The 27,053-nt window shown below is 41.6% G+C and overlaps 1 protein-coding gene and 1 long non-coding RNA gene across 4 annotated transcripts in view; both read left to right on the forward strand.

The window, feature by feature from the left end:
- Nucleotides 1–27,053, forward strand: part of CRADD (CASP2 and RIPK1 domain containing adaptor with death domain) — a 367,800-nt gene that overhangs the window by 130,179 nt on the left and 210,568 nt on the right. The gene's annotated exons all lie outside the window — the stretch shown is intronic.
- On the forward strand, nucleotides 468–7,333 carry LOC134756579 (uncharacterized). Its single transcript, XR_010129386.1, has 3 exons — nucleotides 468–6,472; nucleotides 6,628–6,705; nucleotides 7,091–7,333. It is a non-coding gene; the product is annotated as an uncharacterized lncRNA (long non-coding RNA).

The following is a 27,053-nucleotide window of genomic DNA, read 5'->3' on the forward strand; positions in this document are numbered from 1 at the left end:
ACTGCATTGCTTGCCCAGGTCACCTCTGAAGATCCCCTGCCTTCCTCAGACTGACCATGTTCCTAGGAGGTCGGGGAAAGTAGACCACAGTGGCTCATCTCAAGCATAGAATCTTTGTGAAGGCTTCTTTTTATTATAAACATTTTTGTGAAATTTGACTTCTTTTTTTCTTTTTTTTGAGATTGAGTTTCACTCTTGTTGCTCAGACTGGAGTGCAATGGCGCCATCTTGGCTCACTTCAGCCTCCTTCTCCCAGGTTCAAGCGATTCTCCTGCCTCAGCCTTCTGAGTAGCTGGGATTACAGGCACACACCACCACACCCAGATAATTTTGTATTTTTAATGGAAACGGAGTTTCACCTTGTTGACCAGGCTGGTCTCAAACTCCTGACCTCAGGTGATCCACCTGCCTTGCTCTCCCAAAGTGCTGGGATTACAGGTGTGAGCCACTGTGCCCGGCCTGAATTTTGACTTCTATTCATAATATATTCATATGTGTTTTAACATAAAATGTTTATCATTTAAATGGATTCTCCAGGAAAATGCACCAGGTTTATTCTTTTGCTGTGCATATAGTTGTGCTCAGAGAGTAGTTCTGCCTCAGTTTGAGGAACATGGGTGTTCTGGAAGAAATCCTGTATTGGGGGTAAAGATATGGGGTTCTGGCCCCATCTTTGCCGTAAATTAGCTGTGTGACCTTGGGCAGATCATTTAAACCCATTGGTTTCCATTTTCTTTGATGTGAATTGGGTGGCAGTGACTGATCAGATTAGATCACAAAATCCCTTCCTTCTGTCATGCTATAATGACATAGAGTCTTGAATGCCAGGACCGTGCCTCCCCAGTGCCTGAGTGGTTGTGCTTCCTAGACCCCAAGGTCCAGTGTGTGCCAATATGGCCTTACCCTCTTTACTGCCTCAGAGTCACAGTAAGGACTTTTCTTTATAATTGAATGAACACAGAATGAATGGGCATCTTGGCATAGCTGGTTTACACATTATTCTTGTTTCCCTTTTCTACATATATGAAAATGTGAACTAAATCCATAGCCCTCCCTTGGTGGATAAAGACATGGGCATAATAGTTCCATGAATTTAGCCTCTTTTCGTATTCAACAGTCTCATCCCTTCCCCTCAACTTGTGTTCTCCTTGATAGAAATCTAACCACTTCTACAAGTGGCAGCTAAAGAATTAGTCTTATATAACCTTCTCGCTCAACAACTGAAAAGTTGTACAAACCTTTTAAAGAATTTACCATCAGCAAGGGCTGTGCTTCTAGGCTTGTCCAAATTGCTGTGTAAAGTACACTCTCTAAATTAACCAGACCATATTAACCCTGAAAACAAGACTCACTCTTCTTAAGCTATGTCTCCAGACTGTACCAAATTGTACTTTCTCTTGAAGTAGGACATTCTGTGCCCTGTTTGAAAGCTGGAGTGACTAATGTAGCTGGAATTGCTGATGAGAGAAGACAGGAAGAGAAAGAACCGATGTGCCTTAAGAATAGGGAATTTCGACTGGGCACGGTGGCTCATGCCTGTAATCCCAGCACTTTTGGGAGACCGAGGCGGGCGGATCACCTGAGGTCGGGAGTTCGAGACCAGCCTGACCAACATGGAGAAACCCCATCTCTACTAAAAATATAAAAAAATTAGCTGGGCATGGTGGCACATGCCTGTAATCTCAGCTACTTGGGAGGCTGAGGCAGGAGAATCGCTTGATCCCTGGAGGCAGAGGTTCCGGTGAGCCAAGATTGTACCATTGCACTCCAGCCTGGGCAACAAGAGCGCAAATCAGTCTCAAAAAAAAAAAAAAAAAAAAAGAATAGGGAATTTCACTAGGCCCTTTGCAGAATGCAGTATGGCTGATGTGTGTATTATGGCATGGTAAATATTACTCCTAGCCTCCTTGTGAAATGGGCTCCATGTCATGCCTCAAAGCCCTACTAAGTCATTGCTAGGGCTGAGCCTCAAGCCCAGCCCCAACAGTAGGCCCAACCTGGCCTTCCCTCCCAGCACTATCACTGCCTGTCTTTCAACCTATGCTATACATTGTGACAATCAGTTAACTGAGGTACAAGTGTATTTGGACTTATGCCAGACTGAGAATGAGAAATATTCAGATCACACCTGGAAAATGCAATGCAAAACTCCCTTGTCTTGAGCTAAAAATCTAGAAGCATTTTCAAGTGACTAAGTCCCTTAGTTTCTAGGTATGAGCCTGTGATAAGTTATCTTTAGTTGTTTCTGGCTTAAGGGGATGTCAGTGACTTTTTCCCTTAGCCCCCCTCCTGGAACAGCCGGCTGCTGGTGGACTAGTTTTTTGAAAGAAGCCCTGAATTCTGAAACCTCATGCTGGGGCTTTGGGTTAGTGTTTGCATTACTGACTGTGGTTTCATGGCATGATAATGCAAAGTTTAATAAGAGCAGGCTGTCTTTGCCTGCAGCTAGAGATGCATTGAGGCATGACTACTTCTAGTGCCTGCTCTGTGCCAGATTCACAGTGCCTTACAGCCCCTCCCCAGAACTGGGGCAGAGGAGGAAGAAAAAAGTGACTCTGTGGTTCAGGGGAAGGAGTAAAGTTTCAAGGCTGTGTGATAGGACATTTCCCTGATGCTTGGCTTTAGACTCAGGATGGGGACGTTAATACATTCAGCAGAGGCTGGCTACCTATACTGGCACCATTGAAGGACTCTGCCCTGGCTCAGTGCTGGGTTTGCTTGGTGATGCAGTGTAGTGTAGCAGGATGATCACCAGCTTTAAAGCCAGATCAACCCAAATTTGAATCTCAGCATTAGTCCTCACTCTGCTTTGAGATGTCGGGCAAGTGATTTAATCTCTTGAAATCTCAGTTTGTTCATCTGAGTAACAGGTGGTAAAATACATACATTGAAAGGCTGCTAAAAGATTAAGCAATGAGAAGGCAAAATGGTACAGCAACTTTGGGAGACAGTTTGGCAGTTTCTTATACAAATAAACATACTCTTACCATATGATCCAGCAATCCATCTCCTTGGTTTTTACCCAAAGGAATTGAAAACTTATGTCCACACAAAAACCTGTGCACACAAATGTTTGTAGCAGCTTTATTCATAATTGCCAAAACTGGGAAGCAACCAAGATGCCCTTCAGTAACTGAGTGGATAAACTGGTATGTCCATCTGTATCTTTTATTCAGTGATAAAAGAAATGAGCTATCAAGCCATGAAAAGACATGGAGGAACATTAAATACATGTTGATAAGTGAAAGAAGCCAGTCCAAAAGGCGGTATACTGTGTGACATCTGGAAAAGGCAAAACTATAGAGAAAGTAAAAAAGATCAGTGATTGCCAGGCCTTCGGGGAAGGGAGTAAGGGATGAGTTGATGAAGCATAGGGGACTTTTAGGGCAGTGAAACTGTTCTATAGTATCTAGAATACTATATTACTATATCAATCATAGAATGATACTGGAGAACATACTGTAATGATGGACACATGACGTTGTGTATTTGACAAACCCTTCTTTGTGTTGTACACAGAGAAGGAACCCTAATATCAACTATGGACTTTAGTTAATAAGTCTTCTAAAAAGCTTAAACAAGGCAATGTGTATAAACTAACTGACTAACTGGCATAAATAAATAGTGGACTTCAAAAAAAATTCATAATCCTAGCACTTTGGGAGGCCGAGGTGGGTGGATCAACTGAGGTCAGAAGTTCAAGACCAGCCTGGCCAACTTGGCAAAACCCCATCTCTACTAAAAAAATACAAAAAAAAAAAAAATGTATTCTAAGTTCCAGGAATGTCATTTAGACATAGTTTCTTTTGGGGCTAGATGTATCAATTTTCATTAAAGGTGATATTATTATTTAAAAATCCAGCTGGTTACTAAATGAGAATTAGCTACCCTTTATAACCAGGGATTGTTTCAAAGAAATGTAGTTATTTTCTCCCCTGTGGCCTATCTTGTGCAAAGTTAGTAATAGTTTGTTGCCAAATCCAAGGAAAGCAAACTCTGGCTCAGGCATGAGATTTATTTTTCTCACCATGATTTACAACTGGTGTAAAATTTAGGTCTGGACTTGGTTAGTTATAATGCGATCGCAATATACCGCATCTTGAGTTGATTTTGCCATATCCTGTATTGTTATGTAAAATGCTAACTTTAATTGAGAATTGCCCCAGTAGAATATCCTTATTTGTCCTGCATGAAGTTTCTCCTCTTTTGTATCAATTTTTTGTATGGTTCAAATTAGTGCAGGAAGAAAAGGCAGGAAATATAAATTTAAGGGATATGTGTTATATCATAAAAGAATTGTATCACAAAGCATTAAGACAATGCACAGAAAACTTTGCCAATAGCTGATAGAGCAGAAGGGATTGTGTATTTAAATAAGAACTAACACCTATTTTGTAACTGGAAATTGCATTGTCAGAGTCCCTTTCCTTTTATCACTAGATGCTAAGAATCTAGCCATGTAAAAACTCCCAAAACATCCAAATTCAAAAAAACTGGAATCTAACGTGGTAATGCAGTTGTCAAGAACACGCAATAGTCTTTGGGCTTTTACAAAGCACTGAAAACTAAATGTTGCATTTGTGTCCTTATCTTCCACAACTTCTTTCTTGGCAGCTTTTCTTGGCTCACTTCAGACACACAGAATTTCAAGTAATCAGGGAAAGTTGGGACAGAAACTTCCTCTGTCTTTCCATGGCCTTTTCTTTTTCCTTTACGGATCTGTGCTCCTATGCTTTCTCTCACATTCACATTATATGTGTCAGTTGGAGAAATCTTGATGCCCAGTTTCGTTTGTTTCTTCTGTCACACCTGTAATTAATTTAGGTTGAGTTCTCTGGCTCATGTATCAGAGTATGTATGACAAATTATCTCAAAGCCCAGAGGGCCTCGGTGGTCCAAGTCCCAGCAACAAGGGACACCTGCTGTCATGACATGGGCTTGACCTGCGTTCTGTGGACATTAAGGAACCACTGTCCTGAGAGGGGGGTATGGAGCTAAGCTAGGGGAGGGGGCAGGATGAGCTTAGAGCTGCCGAGGAAACGGAAAGAGTCTATAGGCTTTAAAAAAGAGAAGAGAAAAAAAGAAGAATAAAAGATGTTCCTGGAGACTCTGAGAATAGTTAAGAGTCCAGGGCCAGCCAGAATCACCCTTTCCCCCAGCTACCGAGAGTGCCACAGAACAGAAATTGACTTGGAAGATATTGCTCCTAGACCAAAAGTCCAAATTAAGGGGTATAGGCAGTTAAGGGCAAGTGAGGGCAGTGGAGATGGTTGTCCGAATCCAGTGGACATGAGAGGTTTCTCAGCTGCCTGCCAGTTCTCTGCTGGGACAATGCCAGCCATAAAGTACAAGCCATGCTTTGGTGTGGGCTGTAGACATATTGTTTTCCCATAACTACTGTCATTCAAAGAGGATCTAGTTTCTTGGCATGAGCAAATTGTTCCTGCTGAATACACATACTATGTCTGCTATGGGGCAAGGCAAAGCGAATCCTCCAAGGAACTGGATGGATTTTTCATTCTGAGATAAGCAGTTTTTTTGTGGGGGCGGGGGAGGTGGAGAGGAGCCAGCTTCACTCTCTGTTCATGTGAGTTTTGAATGAAATGAGTAAAGTTCATGTTCCCCCCAGAGTACACAAGGTTCAAGTGGGATTACCCAGTGGGAATCCAGCCCGATTGTAATTTAACTTGTTCGAGGGATCTAAATATTTAATCTGCCTTCATCACGAATCCTAGAATCCTATGTAAGCAGCAAAGGCCGAGGCTCTGAAAGTAAACACTGCAGTTAGAATCAGAAGTGTTGCAACTAGCACAACTGCTGCTGTGACGTCCTACAAACTTTGGAGAGTGCCAGAGGAAGCTAGCCTGAGAGCACAGAACTGGCAGTCACGAGGCCTGTGTTCTCCAGCTTCGCCTGCCACCAACTCTCTGCGCCTCCAGGCCTCCTTTGTCAAGTAAGGACACAAGCAAAGCATCTCAGAAGACAAGTCATTTTCGTAACTGGAAATGAGACAGAGCCAACAAGGATGCGTGAAACCAGGACATAAATTGTGAAACCTATGTGATCATGTATATGTACAATGTTTTCTTAAAAAAAATACCATTCCTAGATATAATATCAATTTTTTGTATGATTTTGCCCCACATTTTGCTCAAATTATGCAGTGTTTGAAAGAGATTCTCTGCAGAGGTTGGAATCACCCCCTTGGGTGCTGGTAGCAATCTGTGAAGGTAGCTTTTTAGATGTCACAATGATTGGGGGTGGAGTGCTGGTGACATTGGGTGGGCAGGTGCAGAACTGCTAAACAACGCTCTGGGCAATCCCACAAAGTGACCACCTGGCCCATATCTGGCATGACTTTCATGTCCCGCCAGACATTCAAGGAATCCAACTATGTTTTCTATATAAACATATAGTATTTTTCACATCTGAAAATATGCACTGAATTTTCCAGGAGTGTGTTTAAATAGAGGTAAGACTGTACTTTACTTTGCTCAGAACTTTACCAAGAGTTATTAATAATCTCCAAAAAATCAAATTATAGCAAACACTAATGATGTTTGAGTCACTAAGCAACACACCTATATCTGTCTGCATTGTGATATCACATTCGTGGTTATTCTACAGGTACAAGAATCTGAGCCTCCCTTGTCCTTTAGCGCAATCAAGCAGAGTATCCACATACTGAAATACACAACATTTTCTGTAAGCTATTTTCTTTTCATTTCTCCTTTGTATTACAGTTTTCATGTTATATTAATTTAAAAACATGGGCAGGTTATATGATCTATGGATTTTATACCAGATTAGTAGAGTACTATAAAATGTTTGTTATAAAAAGTGTGTTTTATTTGATTGGGTTGAAAACTTCTAGGCCAGGTAATCCTAAAGTCTCTTAGCTTTTAAATTTTGTGAGCCTGTGAGATTATTTAGCCGAATGCCTTCATTTTTACTGGTGAGTAAACTGAAGCCCATTAAGTCTTTCATGCATTGTATTGCATTCAGAAATTGCTGTGATTATTGGGAGGGGGGAATGAAACTACCAAGCAAAAGAATATGATTTTAGTTTATTCTCTCCTTTCTTTTCCAGGATTACAAAGGCCCAGGAATAGCTAGTTAGCTTGCCCTGGTGTCACTGCTCACTCCTGTGAAGAGTAAGGATAAACCATGAGGATAGTAGTGGTAATGGTGAAACAGAAAGAACACAGAAAGCTGATTCTAGAGTAGGGCTATCTAATAGAAATATCATGCAAGCCACCAATTGGAGCCACATATGTGGTTTACATTTGGAAGTAGCTACATTTTAAAAAGTAAAAAGAATATGTAACATTAATTTGAATGATATATTTTATTTAACCCAGTATATTCAAAGTATTATTTCAACATGAAAGGAATAGATTATTATTTTTTAAAGGCTTAATTTTATTTATTTATTTACTTATTTACTTATTTTTTGAGATGGAGTCTTGCTCTGTCGCCCAGGCTGGAGTGCAGTGGTGCGATCTCAGCTCACTGCAGCCTCCGCCTCTGTGGTTCAAGCAATTCTCCTGCCTCAGCCTCCCAGGTAGCTGGGATTACAGGTGTGTGCCGTGATGCCTGGCTAATTTTTTTTTTTTTTTTTTTGTATTTTTGGTAGAGACAGGGTTTCACCATGTTCGTCAGGCTGGTCTCAAACTCCTGACCTCAAGTCATCTGCCTGCCTCAGCCTCCCAAAGTGCTGGAATTACAGGCGTGAGCCACCATACCCTGCCAGAAAACAATTATTAATGAGGTATTTTATGCTTCTTTTATACTAAGCCTTCAAAATCTGGTGTGCACTTCACATTTAGAGCACACTTCAATTCAGACACAGGTCATTTCAAGTGCTCAGTAGCCACACATGTCTAGTGGCTGCCATATTGGGTAGTGTGGCTCTAGTGCAATGGCTTTCAGCAGTTCTTCTGTTTCTACCCAGTTCACCTGTCTAGGCAGGAGACTTCCCATCCCTGTAGAATGACAATGGATGGGGAATGGGGGTGCAGCAGGTGGAGTTTACCATCACCTACTCCCTGCACTCGTCTGTGCACTAGAGTCATAGGCTTAAAAAATGTGAGACGGTTTCTGCTAAGACTTACTTGCAAGGTTACGCGACGACGTAGCAGGGTTCAAGCCTTGGAAGAGAGGACTAGTGATCTGAAATCAGAGGTCTGCCTTTGGAGAAGTGGTTGCTTGCCAGGAATTAGAGGGCTTAGTCCTGTAGAACTTTACTGAATAATTTTACAAATATAGTATTTTTAAAGTAATACCTTTTTTTTCTCATTGTATCTTAATCTCATTTGGCTCATTCGTGGTGCACAAATATAAAAGGTATTAGACCAGATGATTGTTTAAGTCTCTCCTTGTCGCTGTCACTGTCTCCTAATTTGGAAGGAGGTCCATCAGAGACTCAGATCTGGTCCTTCAAGAGACTGTGACTTCCAGCCAGGTCTCTCCCCAAGTGGCTCTGAGGTTTTTGAAGTGTGTTTTCAATGCCCAAGAGCTATCTATGTTCAGCTGTGTGTGTGCTTGTGTTGTGGAGTCGGGGTCGGGACAGGGAACGTGGAGCTTAACCAGGCAAAGTGCTTTACATCTATGACCCTGTTGAATCAGTGGAACAACCATTTGAGGTCGATGCTGTCGTTATTCTCGTTTTCCACAAAAGGAAACAGAGGCAACAGAGGTTAAGCAACTCCTCCAAGGTCACAGTGGCTGTCGCCATTTCATTCTTTATGGTTGGCGGGCTGAATTTTCTTTCTTGGTGGAAACCTGCCTGCCCCTTCTTAGTCATCCTTCTTTTCCTCTTCTTCATGACATATTTTTCCCTTTTCCTCCCCTACTCCTGGACCACAAACATGCATCAGATGAGGAGCACCTCATCATAAAGCAGGTTGGGGGCTTCGGATCCACTCTCGGTGGCCCTTAGACTTCTCAACTGGTTTTCCATTTGATGGGTCACATTCCTTCTTCAGGAAGCTCAGGCTGGGAATGCATGACACTCTCCTCGCACTTGGTCATTCTACAGCCAGTCAGGGATCCTGTTGGCCTGCCTTCTCTTGGGGACCCAGAATATGGGAGCTGTTGCTACTACTGTTGCAACCTTAACTTGTCATAGGAAGAAAAGCTGCTTTCCAAGACCAGAGGAAGGCTGCTGGCCGTGCAGCGGTGCCTTGTGGATGGGCAGGGCTCTGCCAGGATTCCCCCCGCCAAGTCTGGTCCTCAGCTTCGCAAACCAAGGGATTCCCAGACCCAGAGCAGATCAGGCTCGGAAAAGAGATGGGAGAAACAGATTCATGAACCGATGTATAAATCAGAACACCTGTTTATTAATGGGTTAAGAGAAAAATTCCTCCTACAAGGACACGAACATGCATGCTTGCAGGTCAGCATATTTTTCTCTCTGTGGAAAACCTTGTGTGAAGAGCCAGACTATTATCTGAAGGTTATTTAATGCACTTGGAAACAGAGCTAGGAGAGTTAGATTATTGCTGAAAATCTAAGTATTTATATTTGAAGAAGATGTGATACAAAAAGGTATCTAGTGAAAAGGCAGCCTCTCCTTCACACCTCCCCACTCCCCACTCCCTAGCCCCTTCCCAGGGGCAACCCTTAGGACCAATGTCTTCTGTAAGTTCAGTTGCCTGAGGCCTCCATTTCCTTGGCAGGGATGGAGCTGCTGTGCAGGCCAGGTGACCTGTGTCTTCTGGTTAGGCTCCCTTCCTAGATGGGTTTTGTCTTGACATACTAGCGGGTGGGAGGTGGGGAGGAACAAAAACCATGGGAGTGATAGAGGCCAGTTGTCAGAGGAGGCATGCAGGGGTTTATGAGTTAGAAATATCTGCAGAGGGGGCAAGGGGCGGGGCGAGGAGTGACCCAGTGACAACAGAAAGGAGTGTCCCCAGACCCCTGGCAGGGAGCAGACAGTGGCTGTTCTCTGACACTTATCAGCCCTTAAGGAACAGGACAGGAAGGAAAACCACAGGGTGAGAGAACTGGGGAGACTCTGTCCCTGAGAAATCCTCCCAAAGAGACAGAGCATGATCCAAAACCTCGTGAGAGGCGGCCTGGCCCCACAGCATCCGTGCCATACATAGCATAGGTTAGTCCTGTCATAGCGTGCAACCAGGTAAGGTGCCTTCCAGCTTCAATGCTGTGATCTAGAGACCGCACTGGCGAAGATCAGCAGCAAGAAAGAACAATTAGCCAATTCATTATGTTGACATTTCTAGCTACAAGGCCAGTATTTTACAAAATAAGGCCTTTTCCCTTTATTAAGGTTGTGACAGATAAAAGTATATTCCCAGCTGACTCATGTCACCCATGTGGGCAGGCCTATTATCCCTACTTGGCCCGCCCTGTCCGCCTATGAGGGCTTGCTCTGTGTGCGTACTCTTGGCAGCTTTATAAAGGATTCAGAAGGAATAAACACAGGGCCTGGTTCCTGCCCTTCATCCAGAAGAGAAGACTCATTCATACACATGGTCCAAGCCAGCAAACTTTAGTTGCTCAAGAGCAGGAAAATAAGGCTAATGAAGGAGGGGAACATCTAGAAACCAGCTCAAGCAAGGAGCAGGGGTATTTAATGTGGAAGGGTGAGAACTAAAAGTAGCCTTGAATACCATTTCTGACGTTTGAAGAGGCAGCAAAGCTTAATGTGTGGTGGTTAAAGGCATGACTCAGAAGCCAGATTACTTGTTTCAAATTCTGATTAAACATCTCTGGCCTGTTCACACAAGGCAAGTTACTTCATCTCTCTGTGCCTCAGTTTCCTCATTTAAGAAAGTGAATATAAAGAAAATTTAAAAAAAGAAAGTGAATATGATAGCTATCCTTCAGGGCAATTGTGAGAGGTAAGCAGGCTAACACATGGTAAATACTCAGAACAATGCCTATTAGGGCAAACACTATAGAAGTACTTGTTACTTGGTGTGCGTAAGAGGGCAGGGAGCTGACTGTGGGTTGCACCACATAACCGAAGGAGAATCAGTGAAAAATCTTCTTCAGTATATACATTAACTGTTTCTTTTCATATTAGAGTTAGTCAACAGAAGACTTCAAAAATAATGAGCAAAGAATACTCCAGATTTCGAAGGGATTGATCTCTAATTCAGACCCATGTGGGTTCTGCAAATCTAGTCATTGACTTGACGTTTTTCACTCTCATATCACCCAGGCATCTCATGCTTCACATGTTCAAAAGTCATCTCTGCTTCCTATGTCTACCTGCTCCTCCTTCAGTCTTTTCCGTACCAGCCACCCAGTCATTCAAGGTAGAAACTGGACCATCAGCCTCCTTTGATGCTTCCCTCTGTCTTGCCCCTGTATTTAATCAGTCACAAACAGATGTCCATTCTACCTCCTCAATATCTTTGGAGCCTGTCTTTTTTTTCCTCCATAGCCACTGCCTCCATCTGAGTTCAAGAATCATCATCATCCCTCGCCTGTAGGAACTTTCTAGCCTGCCATCTTGTTTTACCCCTGCCCCATGGCTAGAAAACCTGCAGGGCACCTTGATATAGAAAAAGCATGCTCCCCAAGGTCAGGAGATAGAGACCATCCTGGCTAACACGGTGAAACCCCATCTCTACTAAAAAATAAAAAATACAAAAAATTAGCTGGGCACGGTGGTGGGCGCCTGTAGTCCCAGCTACTTGGGAGGCTGAGGCAGGAGAATGGCGTGAACTCAGAAGGCGGAGCTTGCAGTGAGCCGAGATCATACCACTGCACTCCAGCCTGGGCAACAGAGCGAGACTCTGTCTCAAAAAAAAAAAAAGAAAAAAAAGCATGCTCCCCTCTGAGAAGACGCATCACTGGGCCAGGACTTTATGCAGCCCAGGGGCCAGATTTCCCCATCGCTTGCCACTCAGCTGGTGCTCATGTGTTTGGCACACTGGCTTGACCAAGTATAGTGGTTCTTCTTTTCAGTTCATTCTTCCCACAGCAGTCGGGATGAATTTGTGAAAATGTAAATTGGATCATGCCCCATTTCTCTCAGATATCACCCCCATGCCCAGTCCCTCTTGGTTTCCTGTTGCCCCTGAGCTCCAGATCAAATCCCAGCTCTGTCCTGTCACCTGCAGTCCCACGCTGTGTCATTTCTGGCTGCATTCTCAAATAGCCATTCATCAGGAAGGAGATTTTGCTGTAAAAACATGCTCTAGAGTAGATCATAGGATGTTAGCTCTTAAAGAGAGCTTAGAGACACTGCCTAATGCAGAGGCCAAAGACTGTGCTCCTGAGGGCCGTAGCCAGCTTGCAGACACATTTTGCATGGCTCACAGCATTTAAAAATCGTTTTAATTAGTTGACACTATTTAAAATAGAGATTTTACCTAAAATATAGACCCATGGCTACTCCTCAAAGATTAGCAGATGTGAAGACATTGGACCCTTCTTTCAGGGTGACAGTTGGTTGCTTCTGAGCTGCCACTGTCCCCTGAGATGGGGCATGCCTGCCCCAGTTCTCCCCAGCCCGCATAGCTCTGTGTTCTATACTCATTTATATTCCCTACCAGGCCCCTGTAGACATTGGCATTTTCAGCTCCTAAGCTCGTTCAACCTCTTCATTTTACAGGTTTGGAAGGTGAGACCAGAGAGCTGGCACATCGGTCTCTAGGTCATGTACTGGATCATGAAACATCTGATGGCTTCTGACTCCCAGTCCCCTAGTCCCTCTGTTGAACCATAGCTACCTCTCAGTGGAAAACAAAAAAGAAACACACCATGTAACTTGATTAATTATCCTTCCTGCTGTGAGTGCTAGCCAGCGTGCCTTTTAGTTGTTTTGCTTATATCTGTTGCCACATGAAAATTGGAACATATGGTCTGGAGGGCCAAGATGGTATTCTAAGAATATCTCATACCCTGCATGAAACTAGACCAAAGAAGAAAGGTAGAGAAATAGAGAGGATTGAAAATGACAGGGAAAATAAAATCTGGACAGCTTTTGAGAGGGGCACAGCCTCTTCCTTGTGGTGTTGCAGAACGGTGGGGAGTCAGTTGGGTTTCCACTCTTTAAGGGATGTGAACATCAAGATGTAGACAGCAGGCCAGGTGTGGTGGCTCATGCCTGTAATCCCAGCACTTTGGGAGGCCAAGGCAGGTGGATCATTTGAGGCCAAGAGTTCGAGACCAGCCTTGCCAACATGGTGAAACCCCATCTCTACTAAAAATACAAAAATTAGCCAGGTGTGGTGGTGGGCGCCTGCAATCCCAGCTATTTGGGAGGTTGAGGCACGAGAATTTCTTGAGCCTGGGAGGCAGAGGCTGCAGTGAGCCGAGATTGCGCCACTGCACTCCAGCCTGGGTGACAGAGGAAGACTCAGTCTCAAAAAAAAAAGATGTAGACAGCAATGAGTCAGTGGCACAAAAATAATTGAAAGGCCTTTTCTTCTTTAGGCTTGATGCCCCATCCTACCCTGCCACTCCCTTAGAATTACCGTGGACAGCCAGAGCACTGCAAAAAAGGGAAATTTGTCATTTGCCTTGGGGAACAATGGCTTTCACCAATCAAGAGGCAAAATCAACCACAGTCTCAGAGCCTGGAGTAAGATGGAAAAATCTTCCTGTTGTCTTTAGAGGAGGAGGTTACATCATTTCTTACAGAAATTAGCCTTGACAACCCCCACATCCCGATACTGCATCCTCTTTGTACCACAGTGAATTGTTGCCATGAAGCTGAGACAAGGCTTGGTATGGGCAACTCCAGGCATGGGCAACTCCAGACCTCATCCTTCTGGTGATCCTGGGCTCCTTCTTCATAAGCAATAGAGAAGCAGACTGTTTGGGAGGAGGAAAAAGTAGAGATGGGACAAGTTCCCAAAAAGAAGCCATGGGAGGGAGTTCAGTGTTACATGCAGTCACCTTTTGGGTTTTGTCTCTGTTGGATTATTCTGTTTTTTGTTTCTCATTGGAGTCTAGAAATGTTTAATGATACTTGATGGTACTTCCTTTATCCATGTAAAAGTATATCTAAGAGCTTCTGCATATATTAACACTCTGTAATGATTAAGCCAATGTAATTAGAGTATTGTATCAGCAAGAGAAATATTTTTCTCTAGACATAGATAGATAAATCAAATTTTTTCTTTCAAATCTCTGTGCAATTGCTCCAAAATGGAAATCAGTTTTATGATTTCATGGATTGTCATCTCCTTACAACAGCAGACTAATGAACATGATGATTTATGCAAACAAAATATACTCATTTAAGAATATGCTCGCATTGGCCGGGCACGGTGGCTCACGCCTGTAATCCCAGCACTTTGGGAGGCCAAGGCAGGAGGATCACCAGGTCAGGAGTTCGAGACTAGCCTGGTCAACATGGTGAAACCATGTCTCTACTGAAAATACAAAATTAGCCTGGCGTGGTGGCAGGTGCCTGTAATCCTAACTACTCAGGAGGCTGAAACAGGAGACTCGCTTGAACCCAGGAGGTGGAAGTTGCAGTGAGCCGAGATTGTGCCAGTGCATTCCAGCCTAGGAAACAAGAGCGAAACTCTGTCTCAAAAACAAACAAAAAAAAAAAAAAAAAGAAAAGAAGAATATGCTAGCATTTTTGATTTGGTTTATAGACTCCCAAAGGCCTGTTCCTCTGACCCTCTTAATGAATACACCAAAAGAGTGATTAATGGATTAATAAGTTAGCTCCATCCCCTTTCACTTCCTACCCTTAGACTAAAACAATTTTTTCAAATTACTTCTACTAATGTTGTACTTTCATTAATTGGTTGGATCAACAGGGTGGAAAGCTGTTTTCTTTTTCTTTTAAGAATTCTCTGCCACTAAGTTCTTCCAGCCAAAGAATGTTCATTCACTATAATACCTCTTCAGTTCAGGCATTTATTTACTTGAAGTGTGAATCCATTGCTGTTCTCATCGTGTCTAACTTTGTCTTTTTAGAAGTAAGGTATTTTTCCTTGCCTGTGGTTCACGCAGAAGTGGAGATAATGATTGTGCTGAGAATTCAGGGAGAGCCTACAAGTAGGTAATAGAGGTGGGAAGTGGAGTGAGGAATAGTCAGAAGAGAAAGAAGCAAGGCTGTTGGAATGGAGAAGTCTAAAGAGACTGTACTAGAAGAAACTCGCATCATTAAAACCTAGCTGCACAGGCCGGGAAATTGTCAAATATCAGAGAGTCTACAGTTGAAGCAGCTTGGGAACAACTTCTCTCTGCAGTAAAAATGCTGAGTTGTGGAGAACACAGTGACCCAAACTGACAAAATAATGAAATACATGGCGTTTCCCCAGTGAATGGAAAGCTGCTTTTTACCGTGTTCCAAAACACTGGCTCCGTTTGGTGTGTGTTTTGTTTTTATTTGTAATACCCTACTTTGATGTTTCCTGGAAACTCTCCTTTGAGTCTGTGAGTTTTGGTGTAAGCTCAGTGGCAATGTTACCCTCACCTCTAGGCTGCTGTAGGACACACCCCGGTCTCATTTTCAGTGTCTCAGCATACTTTCCAATGCTTCCAGTAATGGATTGTGCAAAACACAAAACCAAAAGCAGATGGGACATATGTAGATAAGCTGTTTCATTTTTCATCCCTATAATTTCCTAGGTTTGATAGCACTTCAATTTTCTAACCATAAAAGCTGCTTCTGTGCTCTTTGGAAAACACACACACACACAAACACACTCGTACACACACACATACACACACACACACACACTACCAGGAACCAGGCTAAAAGAATATTACATGGGGTTTTTGTGTTTTGCTTATTTCTTTCCTTTTAAAAGAAGTACCTTGCTGCTGGAAAAGAAGTCAAAAAATTGCTTTGAAGAGTATATTTACTAGAGTTCAGTTTACTTAGGGAACTGTCGTGTTAACACCGAAGAATGCATTAGAATGCATCATTCTATGATACATTATCAGAGCTGAAGCTGAAACCTAGCCTTCTGCCGAGTGGTATTCCTGAAGCCAGTCACTCTTAGAAGTGATAATGTTTATTTACCAGAACTTTAAATGCTGATTGTGGTGTCTGTGTCTCCTGCCCAGGGGGAATGGCCCTTCTGTCCATGGAATGTGATAGCCCAGCAGGAGGTAAAAGCTGCCCCTGGACAGAGTGAAGCATGTAGAGGGAGGTGGAGTGAATTACAGCTGTCTCTTTGGACCACCCATCCTTTTGCCAATTAAATGTTTACATTATCTTTTTGCTCAGATAGTTGTCACAAGTATGTATTCATTAATACACGGGGCTTGTTCCAAATCGATCATGAAAATAAGTTTTTGCTGTTGGTATTTTTTGTTAAAGTACATCTAACCCCAAAACTGTTTGATGAGGGCAGTTTCCCTCAGGCTGTAAAATGAATTAAGGGAGCACTCTTCTCTGTAGTCATTTTCTTCCCGCGTTGGTTCTAGGCTCATTTAGATGTCTCTGGTATCTGCATAGTCTGGGAATTATACTTGAACTAGCCCGAAATTACTGCCCAGTAATCCTCTCTCTCATTCAAGAGATTTGTCAACATTCATCTAACCAGAGACTTAGCAGGACATAGAGAATCATCTAGAAGAGCACTGACTCTGGAGCCAGAAAGACCTGGAGCCAGACAGGCTCTGTCACTTACTAGTCTGAGTGATTTGGGGCAAGTTATTCAGCTTCTCCAAATATTAGTGACCCCTTGGGAGAAGACGATGGTGATACCTATCTTGTGGCGATGGCTTTAGGAGTAAAAGTGTTTCCTTTGTTTTCCTTTCTCCTTGTTTTAAAATGATAGGAGGAGGGAGCACACTTATTTCAAAACTCTCTGAACTGGAAGGGGCTGTGTTAGAAACTGTTTCTAAGCTTGGAATGGAGCATGTGTCATATTTGTCATACAGTGGAGAGGGAAATGACTTCTCTTATTTCTCTTCTCTGTTATCCACCCAATAGCTAGGAGATAAAACATAGGGCTGGCTAAGCCTAGGAGAAGCACAGCAGTATTAGGCTATGAGAACCTATTTTGCTTAACCTCTTTCTGGCAAAAGGAGGAGCCACTGACACCAAAAAAGGGCAAGCAGGATGTCCAGTACCTCTCTCCATAACTTTTCAGACCCTTTGATGCCACAGAGGAAGACAGGCATATCGGCAACATGGCCTCCTCCTTCCATCTCCCTGATGGTTTTGTCTTCCCCATTAATACAAGCACAGTTCCTTTTAAATGAACAAAAAGTGAGACAAATACATCCCTAGAATCTGACAAGTATTTTTGGAATTCTGTGCTTTTATTTTCTCTTCTACCTGTAAAGTACATGAATGGCAGGGCTGAACTGTCTTCAGGAAAATCTGAAAGCCCGGAACTTATTAACATGCTTGACACCTGCCTCTATGGGGACTTCTGAAGCCAGAGATATTCTTTGTAACTGAGGTCCATCTGTTGCACAGATTTTTAATTCAGATATTCTTCCTTCTCAAGCCAAGGCTGAGAGAGCAGCCAATTTTGTGGAAAGATTTCTTTAATAAGAAATGAATAAAACTATCAATGCTAAATAAAATAGACCGCTGTGAAACTTGGGTTAAATCCCACAAGGAAGAGTATGTGAGATTAACTGCATTATATAACAAAACCGCCTTTAATAGCTGGCACGATTCTTTTTGTTGTTCCAAGGGAGAAGCAGCCAAGACTAGAACCAAAGCACATGATATTATTTTAAAGTGCTGCATTTGCAGCCTCTGGAATTTTTCCTCGGAGAGATGTCAGGATCCCAAGTCTTCCTGTGATTTATAGTTGTTTTAAACGTTTAATACTTTTTACATTTACAAAGCTATATCCTCTGCTTCCAGCAGCCTAGGGGTGTGTTTCTGTTGCTTTGAAAGATGATTTCCAAATGGGAAGTTTTAAAACTGTGCAAAAAGGAGGTCTTACAGTACCGGGTGTTTGAGTGGTCTTTAAATGGATGAAAGGGAGAAGGCTGTAAGGCAGGGCCCACGGAGTCTTTTTCTCAGCTCCTTATGATAACCCAACAGAGAAGTGGCTGGAGAGAACTTTCAGAGTATCACCATCTTCACACAGCAAACATCGCTGAACCAGACACTCCCAGACCTCAGCGAGCTCACTGTCAGGTATGGCTGGCAAGCAAGTGTTAGGTTGAGCCATGTGAAACTGCCATTGTTGTAGACCAGAAATGGTAGAATATTGGCAATTTCAAATGACTCAACCTAATAATTAGATGAAAACTATCCACAGTGATCAAGACTGTGATGGCCATCCTGCAGTATTCTGGGAGAGTCTAGGGAACAGGACCTAACCCAGTGAAGTGGGGCCAGGGACAAGAAGGGGACAAAACAAACCCAAAAAAAAACCCAGCTTTATTGAGGTATAACTGACATAGAGTAAACTGCACAAGTTCTTAGTATGTAATTTGATGTTTCCACACACTTATACACCCATGAAACCATTGCCACAGTCAGAATGATGAACCTATCCAACACCCCTAAAAGTTTTCTCATGCCCCTCTATAATTCCTTCTTCCCATCACCCCCATCTCCAGGCAAACACGGATCTGCCTTCTGTCATTATGTGTTGGTTTCATTTCCTAGAATTTCACATAAATGGAGTTCTACAGCATTCTCTTTTGTCTGGCAACTTGCACTCCGCATAATTATTTTTAGATTCGTCCATGTTGAAGTGTGTATTAATACTTTCTTCCTTTTTAATGTAGAACAGTATTTCATTTTGCAGATATGCCATAGTTTGTTTATGCATTCACTTGTCGACAGACATTTGTTTCATTGGCTATTGCAAATAAAGCTGCTGGGAACATTCATTTACAAGTCTTTGCATGGACATGGGCTTTCTTTTCTCTTTGTTAAACACCTAGAAGTGAAATGGCTAGACTATATGGTAGATGTATGTTTAACGTGTTAAGTGACTACCAAATCATTTTCCAAAGTGTTTGTCCCATTTTATGATTCTATCAGTAGTGTATGAGAGTTCCGTTTCTTCCATATCTATGCCAACATTGTCTTCAGTCTTCTTTATTTTAACCAATTTTATTGTGGTAAGAACACTTAACATGAGATCTACACAATACGGTATTGTTAAGTATAGGTACAATGTTACAGATCCCTAGAAATTACTCATCTTGCATAAATGAAAGCATACCTGTTGAACAGCAACTCCTCATTTCCCCCTTCCCCCAGTAGTGGTTCCCTCCTGGCAACCACTATTCTCTGTTTCTATGAGTTTGACTATATTAGATACCTCAAATAAGTGGAATCATGTAGTATTTGTCTTTCTGTGACTGGCAAGCATTCTAATTTGAGTAGAGTGGTATTGCACTGTGATTTTAATTTACATTTCTCTAGTGAGTGATGTTGAGCGTCTTTTTATGTATTTATTTGCCATCCATGTATCTTCTTAGCTGAAGTGTCCGTCCAAATCTTTGCCCATTTAAAAAATTGGGTTATTTTTGTTAAGCTTTGAGAATTATTTGTATATATTTGTATACAAAACCTTTACAAGATATGATTTGCAAATATTTTTTCCTAGTCAGTGGTTTGTCTTTTAATTTTCTAAACAGTGTCTTTCAAATAGCAGAAGTTTTAAATTTTGATGACATCCAGTTTATCAATTTATTCTTTTATGGATCATGCTTTTAGTATGGTGCCATTTTAAAGAAGTCTTTGCCTAAGCTAAGGTTGCAAATAATTCATCTATGTTTTCTTCCAAAAGTTCCATAGTTTTAGGTTTTCCATTTGGGTCTATGATCCATGTTGAGTTAATTTTTGTATATGATATGGGGTATGCCTTAAATTCTTGTGTATGTCTGCATGTGTGTATGCACATGTGTGCTTGTGCGTATGGAGAGTCAGTTGTTTTAGCATCACTTGTTGAAGAAACTATCCTTTCTCCATTGAACTGCCTTTGCACCTTTGTCAAAAGGTTTCCACATGGGTGTAAATCTATTTCTGAACTTTCTCCTGTTTTATTGATCTATTTGTCTACCTTTTCACTAATACCCACTGTCAATTTCTATAGCTTTAGGATGTCTTAAAATCAGGGAGTGTAATTATTCCAGCTGCATTCTTTTTCAAAATTATTTTGGCTCTTCTAAGGTCTTCACATTTCTTTATAAATTTTAGAATCAGCTTGTCAATTTCTATTTTTAAAAATATGTTTGGATTTTGATTGGAAGTCATTTTGATCGGGAGTGATTGAGCTTTCCAGGGGGATGTGTTCATGGGAGGAAACACATTTTTATATGTGAACAACTGGCATTTTAAGACCCATACAGCATTTAAAAAATTTTCCACAGCCTTGCTCTGAAGTTTATTGAAAACCCATCTGTGAAAAATAGTGTTATTTGATGCCAAAGGATACAAGGAAAAATAAAATGTTCTAATTCTGGTCCTTATTTCCTATGATTTCACCTTTTTTTTTTTTTTTCAATGTCATTCCAGAGAGAGGAAAGACAGTTATCTCAGGCAGTCTTTTACCCCTGGGAAAAGACCACAGACACATGGGAGGGTTTGTGCTGCCTTGAGTGAAAAGAGTCTGTTTTGTTATGCTCTCCTTCCCCCAGCTGGCTGGAGGCTCATCCACCAAGCCTTAGACTATTATGCTGTGCAGGATTTTCTACCATTATCTGGTACAGGAGGCAGAAATCAAACCCCTATAAGGCTTGCAAGTTCCTGGACCCGGGAGATCAGCTCAGTGACTGGGCTTTCTCATGCGTGGTAGGAGAGTGGATGCTGGGGGTAGCCAGGATGAGGATGGCTCTAGTGAGCTGACAAGCAAAGCTACAAATCTGGAATTTTGTGAAACCTCTCAATTTTTAAATGCTCTTTCTGTAGTTTTTTGAACTGGACAGGCCAAATGAAACACATCTGCGGGCCAAATTCAGTCCATTGCTACCACTGTGCAGCCTCTGATGGATGGGTTCTTTTATTTGCTTTTAGGGTCAGCTCTTTCATCAGCTCCCTAAAGTTTTGGGTTTGTTGTTGTTGTTGTTGTTGTTGTTTGAGATGGAGCCTCACTGTGTCACCCAGGCTGGAGTGCAATGGCATGATCTTGGCTCACTGCAATGTCTGCCTCCCAGGTTCAAGCAATTCTCATGCCTCAGGCTCCTGAGTAGCTCGGATTACAGGTGCCCGCCACCACACCTGGCTGATTTTTTGTATTTTAGTAGAGAGGGGTTTTCACCATGTTGGCGGGGTGGTCCTGAACTCCTGACCTCAGGCAATCCGCCCACCTCGGCCTCCCAAAGTGCTAGGATTACAGGCATCAGCCACCACGCCCGGCGGTTATTTCAACAGTTGCTTATGGAGCACTCCTGATGTGCCAGGAAATGCTGGGTGCACAGGAAATTGACCAGCGGTGGGGAGAGCCTGCCACAGGTTCTAGAGGCTCCTGCTTCAATGTGGAGCTCAGGCGTGGCAGAGAGAGGCATCCCAGTGCCACCACCTACTCTCACCTGAATCTGCCCCTTCCTCGAATCTTCGCTGTCACTTATTTCAGGCCCTCCAAGAAGAGCATGGCTGATTTACGCTTGGAAGGCTCCCAGAAAGCTTCTTCGAAGAGATGACATGTGAGCTAATTATTGAATGTAGAGTAAGAATTAGCCAGCTGAATCTGCTCTAGAACAGTGTTGGTCAAAGCTTGCTACCTGTTAGTGGAACATGAAATCAATTTAAAATAAAAGAAGGTAGCAGGTAGTGAAGGTAAGTATTTTTTGTTTTGTTAAACTTTTTTTCAGTCTCTCTCACACACACATGCACCTGCTTCTTTTAAAGGAAACTTTTAAAAGAAAATTTTGGTTAAACATATATAAAAACAGAATCTGGAAAACTGATTTCGAGAATGTTAACAAGGAGATTAAAAGAATATTTATTAAGGATAAGCCTATGTTATTTCTGCAGTCCTTTATAAATATGCCCCTTCACCTGCTTATTTGCAACACTAAGTAGGTACTGAACTAAGTAGGTACTGAATACTTGCTAGGATAATCATCTGCAAATCACTCTATTACTGACTGAGCTCCACAGTAATCATGAGACTAAGCAAGTGACTTTAATTCTCTTGACTTTATCTCCTTCATTGAAATAAGTGAGTTGGTCTAGAAAAGGTCATGTTGAAGCCTAAGTTTCACAGAGATGCTTTAGACAATCCCCAAACAATTTACAGAAATAGCTAAATTTGCCCATTTCTGTATCATTAGCACCTAAAATGTACTTGGCAATGTAGCAGGCCTCAATTAATATTTGCTAAATCAATATGTCTGTCTTCAGGGTGCCATTGTATTTTGTGTGAGATTGGGCATATTTGAATTCACTAATAAAATTCTTCACTGAATTCTCACTTTAGGCACAAAATTTGAAACATTGCCAGGCACATTAACCTGTGCCTGGAGTCCCAGCTAATCAGGAGGCTGAGGCAGGAGGGTCACCTGAGTCCAGGACTTCTGGGCTGTAGTGCACTATGCAGATGGGTGTCTGCACTAAGTTCGGCATCAATATGGTGACCTCCTGGGAGCAGGGTCCACCAGGTTGCCTAAGGAGGAGTGGACCACCCCAGGCCAGAAAAGGAGCAGGTCAAAACTCCTGTGCTGATCAGTAGTGGGATTGTACCTGTGAACAGCCACTGCACTCTGGCCTGGGCAACATAGCAAGACCATGTCTCTGAAGAACGAAATTTTTAAATAATTTTTTTTATTTGAAATATTGCAAATCCTAGAAAATTAAAAACGTATCAAGAATCACAGAGTTTCAAAGCCAAATGGGATTCCCATCTGTGAATCTGCATGGCAGCACCTCCTGTGCTTCGTCAGGTTAGTTTTGCATTATGTGCAGCTGCACGGGGAATGCAGTTGCTACCCAAAATGCAACTGCTCCACAGGTGTTTTAAATTACTGTCTTAAACGATACTTCTTGGGATCTGCTTCCTACCAGACATTGTGCTAGGGGCTAGCTGTGAACAAGAAAGATACAGCTCTCATCTTCCTTTACCTCTTAGTTCGCTGCGGTATATGCCACATGCTTTCATGCTGCGTTAATACCTGCTTGCAGGTTAATGTCTCTGGGTAGACCCTGTGATCAGGCTTTGCCTGCATCTGTCTGTATCCCGTGCAGTCAGGTCACTGATTTGGAAGTGGTCTGTTTGATTGATGTGGTTTCTGTGAGACAGTCATCTTCCTTGTTCCTGATTCCAAACTTGTGTGTTAATGGAACCAAGTTTGCTGTCAAGTTTTTGGTTGGTTTTGGGCTTTTTGCTAGGGTGATAGTGTATTTGCCGTCAGTGAAAACATCTGAACCTTTTCTTCTGAACAGCATTATAGCCAGGTTGAAAACATTCTATACATTTATGATTGATTTTTTTAACTTGATGATATCACATTTATCCCATGACAAATCTTGTTAGGATCATTCCATCAATCTAATGAAGTTATTTTGATTCTTAATATGTCAATCACCATATCACTGCCCCTTACAGCTTTGGGAAGACAGCAAATTTAAAAGCCTGCCTTCTCTCTCTCTTCCTAGGATGCTAATAAGAGAACTGAAAGTTTCATTTATAAGATTGTTGTTGTGTCACAGCTTTGAAGGATTTTGCTTGGTAAATTTGCATGACATCCATACTTTTTTCATTTCTTTGGTCTTACTGCCAAGCCACTCAACACAGCTGAACTCCATGAAAGAAATATGCTTTTGATGCCTGAAGTCAGCTGCCTTCTTAGTGTTACTGATAATCTTACCCTTCTTCTAGGCAGGTTTGGCATTAATAAGGAAAACGTAAGTCCATCAGAGTTGTTATTTTATAGTTTATAATATGCAATTGAAGCTTCTTAATCTTTCTCTGTACTCTTTATTACTCAGTAAACAGCAGCAAAGATAATATCAAGGAACCATAGGCCACCTTGTTTTCTTCAGTTTTAATATCTGTTTACATATTTATATGTTTGATATTGAAGATGAAACTAAAGTTATAAGTATTTTTAAACAATTTTGAAAATTTTGGAGAACAATCATCAGTAGGAAATAATTACGTGATTAAGGAGTTCATTTTCCCTATTTAGAAAAGGGGGAAGACTGAAGAATGCAAAATATTATATTCACATATATGACTTCTATATAAAGGAATCTTAAATGTCTTTTGCTAATAACCTGTGAAGAAGCAGTGTTGTCATTAATGTTGAACTTACAATAGTTATCTCAGCATTTTGGTAAACAGACAAGGCACTTTGGAATTTTGTCTCTCAGCATCTGTACTCTGCTTTTAACTTCAAAAGGTAGTTTTGAAGTACATGTAATTTTTGCCATCTGCCACTGAATTTGTGATTTAGAAATATTAGAAGCAGGGCCACATTATGACTTAATTGGGCTGCAGGCTCTTTTGTCTTTGTGGCAAAACTTCTCATGACTTTATTGTGTTACACAAATGCTAAGTGTTCATTATAAGGAATCCAAGGGATGTAGAAAAGTAAAAAGAAACAAATCATAAATTCTATCATTTAAAAATAAGCCTCATTAATATTAAGGAAACGTTGTGTTAGATACCACCCTAAGCATGTTTGCGGATGGGAAGATAGATGGGTGGAGAGATAGATATGCTTTCAAAGAAGAGTGATCATATGATACAGGCTAAGTTTTTATTTATATTTATTTTTTTGAGGTAGGGTCTCCCTGTGTCACTCAGGCTGGAGTGCAGTGGCACTATCACAGCTCACAGCAGCCTCCACCTCTCAGGCCCAAGCAATCCTTCCACCCTGGCCTCCCAAGTAGCTGAGACCACAGGCATGCACTACCGTGCCCGGCTAATTTTTTATTTTTATTTTTGTACAGATTGGGGGATGTCCCTATGTTGCCCAGGCTAGTCTTGAACTCCTGGACTCAAGCGACCCTCCCCCCTTGGCCTTCCAAAGTGTATAGGCATGAGCCACTGCCTCAGCTATACACACTAATTTTTAAATGTAAAAACCATTACACTTAATTTTACCTCATTTTAACTGGAGAAAACTAAGTGAGAATTAAGGAATTACTGAACTTTGAACAAACATTTTTTCACATAAAAAATGTTATTTTTCCCCCTCTATGGTTAAGTAAAGAGATAAGAACTTGCCGGTTTTCATTTTGTGTTTTTTTTTCCAATTATGTTTTTGTGGTAGGCACTGTTGCTGTTCACCCAGTTTTCTTCCTCTTCTGGGATATAGGAGAATCATATTTGCTCACTCTTTTCAAGTTAGATGTGACCTTGTGGCTTGCTTTAGTCACACAACATGAGCAGAAACGACCATTATGGATGAATGCATTTAATTACCGGGTCTCCAGTCTCACCCTTTCTTCTATCACCTTGGTGAGCCTGGGTGCTCATGTTAATGTGGTGGGGGCATAAGATCAACACAGCACAGAGTGCAGAGCCGGCACGTGAAAGGCACAGCCCTTACCCCCATGGGCCTGCAGTGCAGGGAGTATGAGCATGAAATGAACTCTTGATCGGTTAGGTCACTGAGACTTGGGACTTGTTTTTAACCATAGATTACTTAGGTTATCCTGATGCTATCATTTTCATACTAGACAGTATGGACTTCCTTTCTGCCATGATAAATAAGGTCATTAAGAACTTTCACTCTTTTTCCTTCCTTCCTTCCCTTTAGATTTTAGTTAGTTACATTGCTGTTTTCACATAGTCAAGTATATAATATTTACATTCTATTCTGTAATCTAGCTTTGATTTTGATGAGTTATGTTATTTTCATATAGTTAAGGTATATAATGTTATGTTCAGTTGTTTAAAATTAGTTTGTTTTTTTTCTTTTTTGAGACAGAGTTTCGCTTTTGTTGCCCAGGCTGGACTGCAGTGACACAACCTTAGCTCACCACAACCTCTGCCTCCCAGGTTCAAGTGATTCTCCTGCTTCAGCCTCCCGAGTAGCTGGGACTACAGGCATGCGCCACCACATCCGGCTAATTTGGTATTTTCAGTAGAGATGGGGTTTCTCCATGTTGGTCAGGCTAGTCTCAAGCTGCCCACCTCAGGTGATCCACCTGCCTCGGCCTCCCAAAGTGCTGGGATTACAGGCGTGAGCCACCATGCCCAGCCTAAAATTAGTTTTATATTTAAATGAATTCAGTGCCCAGTACTAATCTTTTTCCTATGGCTTTCCTGGTACTGATATTGAGGAACAGATCAAGGGGCTTAGTGGAGACTGCCTGGCAGAGGGGAGGGGTATTTTATCATTTGCATTGTTTAGAATTGCCTGCACATGGTGATGTGAAAAACAGACAGACTTTTAATGGTTTTGTTACTAATTTAAAATTCTCTATAAACACTGCATCCTTTATTGCCTGCATCTGAAGCAAACCATTTTCACTGACCCCCCCATTGGTATGCACTGCTGATAGCTTTATTTTATTCATTGCACTGACTAGATTGTCAAGACTTTTCAAGGAGGGCTCCTGAATGATGAATTTTTTAGTTTTTTTTCATGTTCAAGAATATCTGATGATTACCTTACCTTTATACTTCAATATCATCCCTAGGAGTAATATTTATGCACTATACTTTATTCCCCTTAGAATTTTGGAGGAATTGTTTCTTTATCTTTTGCATTTAAAATACTTTTGAAAACAATGACTGACTTTCCCCTCATTGTAGGCAACTTGGCTTGTTCTGCTTGAAGAATTGTTTCTTGGAACTGGTAATTTAATTATTGAACCAGGGTACATGTTTCAGTTAATTGTTTCATATTCATTTTTTGTAAAAACGAAGTATGCTCTTTTGACTTAGAGCTCTGTTGCTTGCTCATTTTAGGGATATTTTCTTGTATTGGGTCTTTAAATACTTTGGCCTGGGTTCTCTACTTCAGGAATACTCATTAATCTTTCTGATGGATTATATTTTTTCTCCTCTATGTCTATCATTTTTCTCTGTAAGTTTTGCCTTTTATCTTGATGACCTGAAGGCTTCCTAGGATATAAATAATTTTGAGCCATGTTAATTCTATTCCTTGGTGTTTCTCACTTATTAGTTTATTCCTTGGAGATTGTAGATTTTTGGTTTTGGCCCATTTTCTTCCACATAATGCTCTATTTTTAATTCATGTGTTACTCTGGTATGTTA

The sequence above is a fragment of the Gorilla gorilla genome, chromosome 10 (genome assembly GCF_029281585.2).
Source record: "Gorilla gorilla gorilla isolate KB3781 chromosome 10, NHGRI_mGorGor1-v2.1_pri, whole genome shotgun sequence".
Lineage (NCBI taxonomy): Eukaryota > Metazoa > Chordata > Mammalia > Primates > Hominidae > Gorilla > Gorilla gorilla.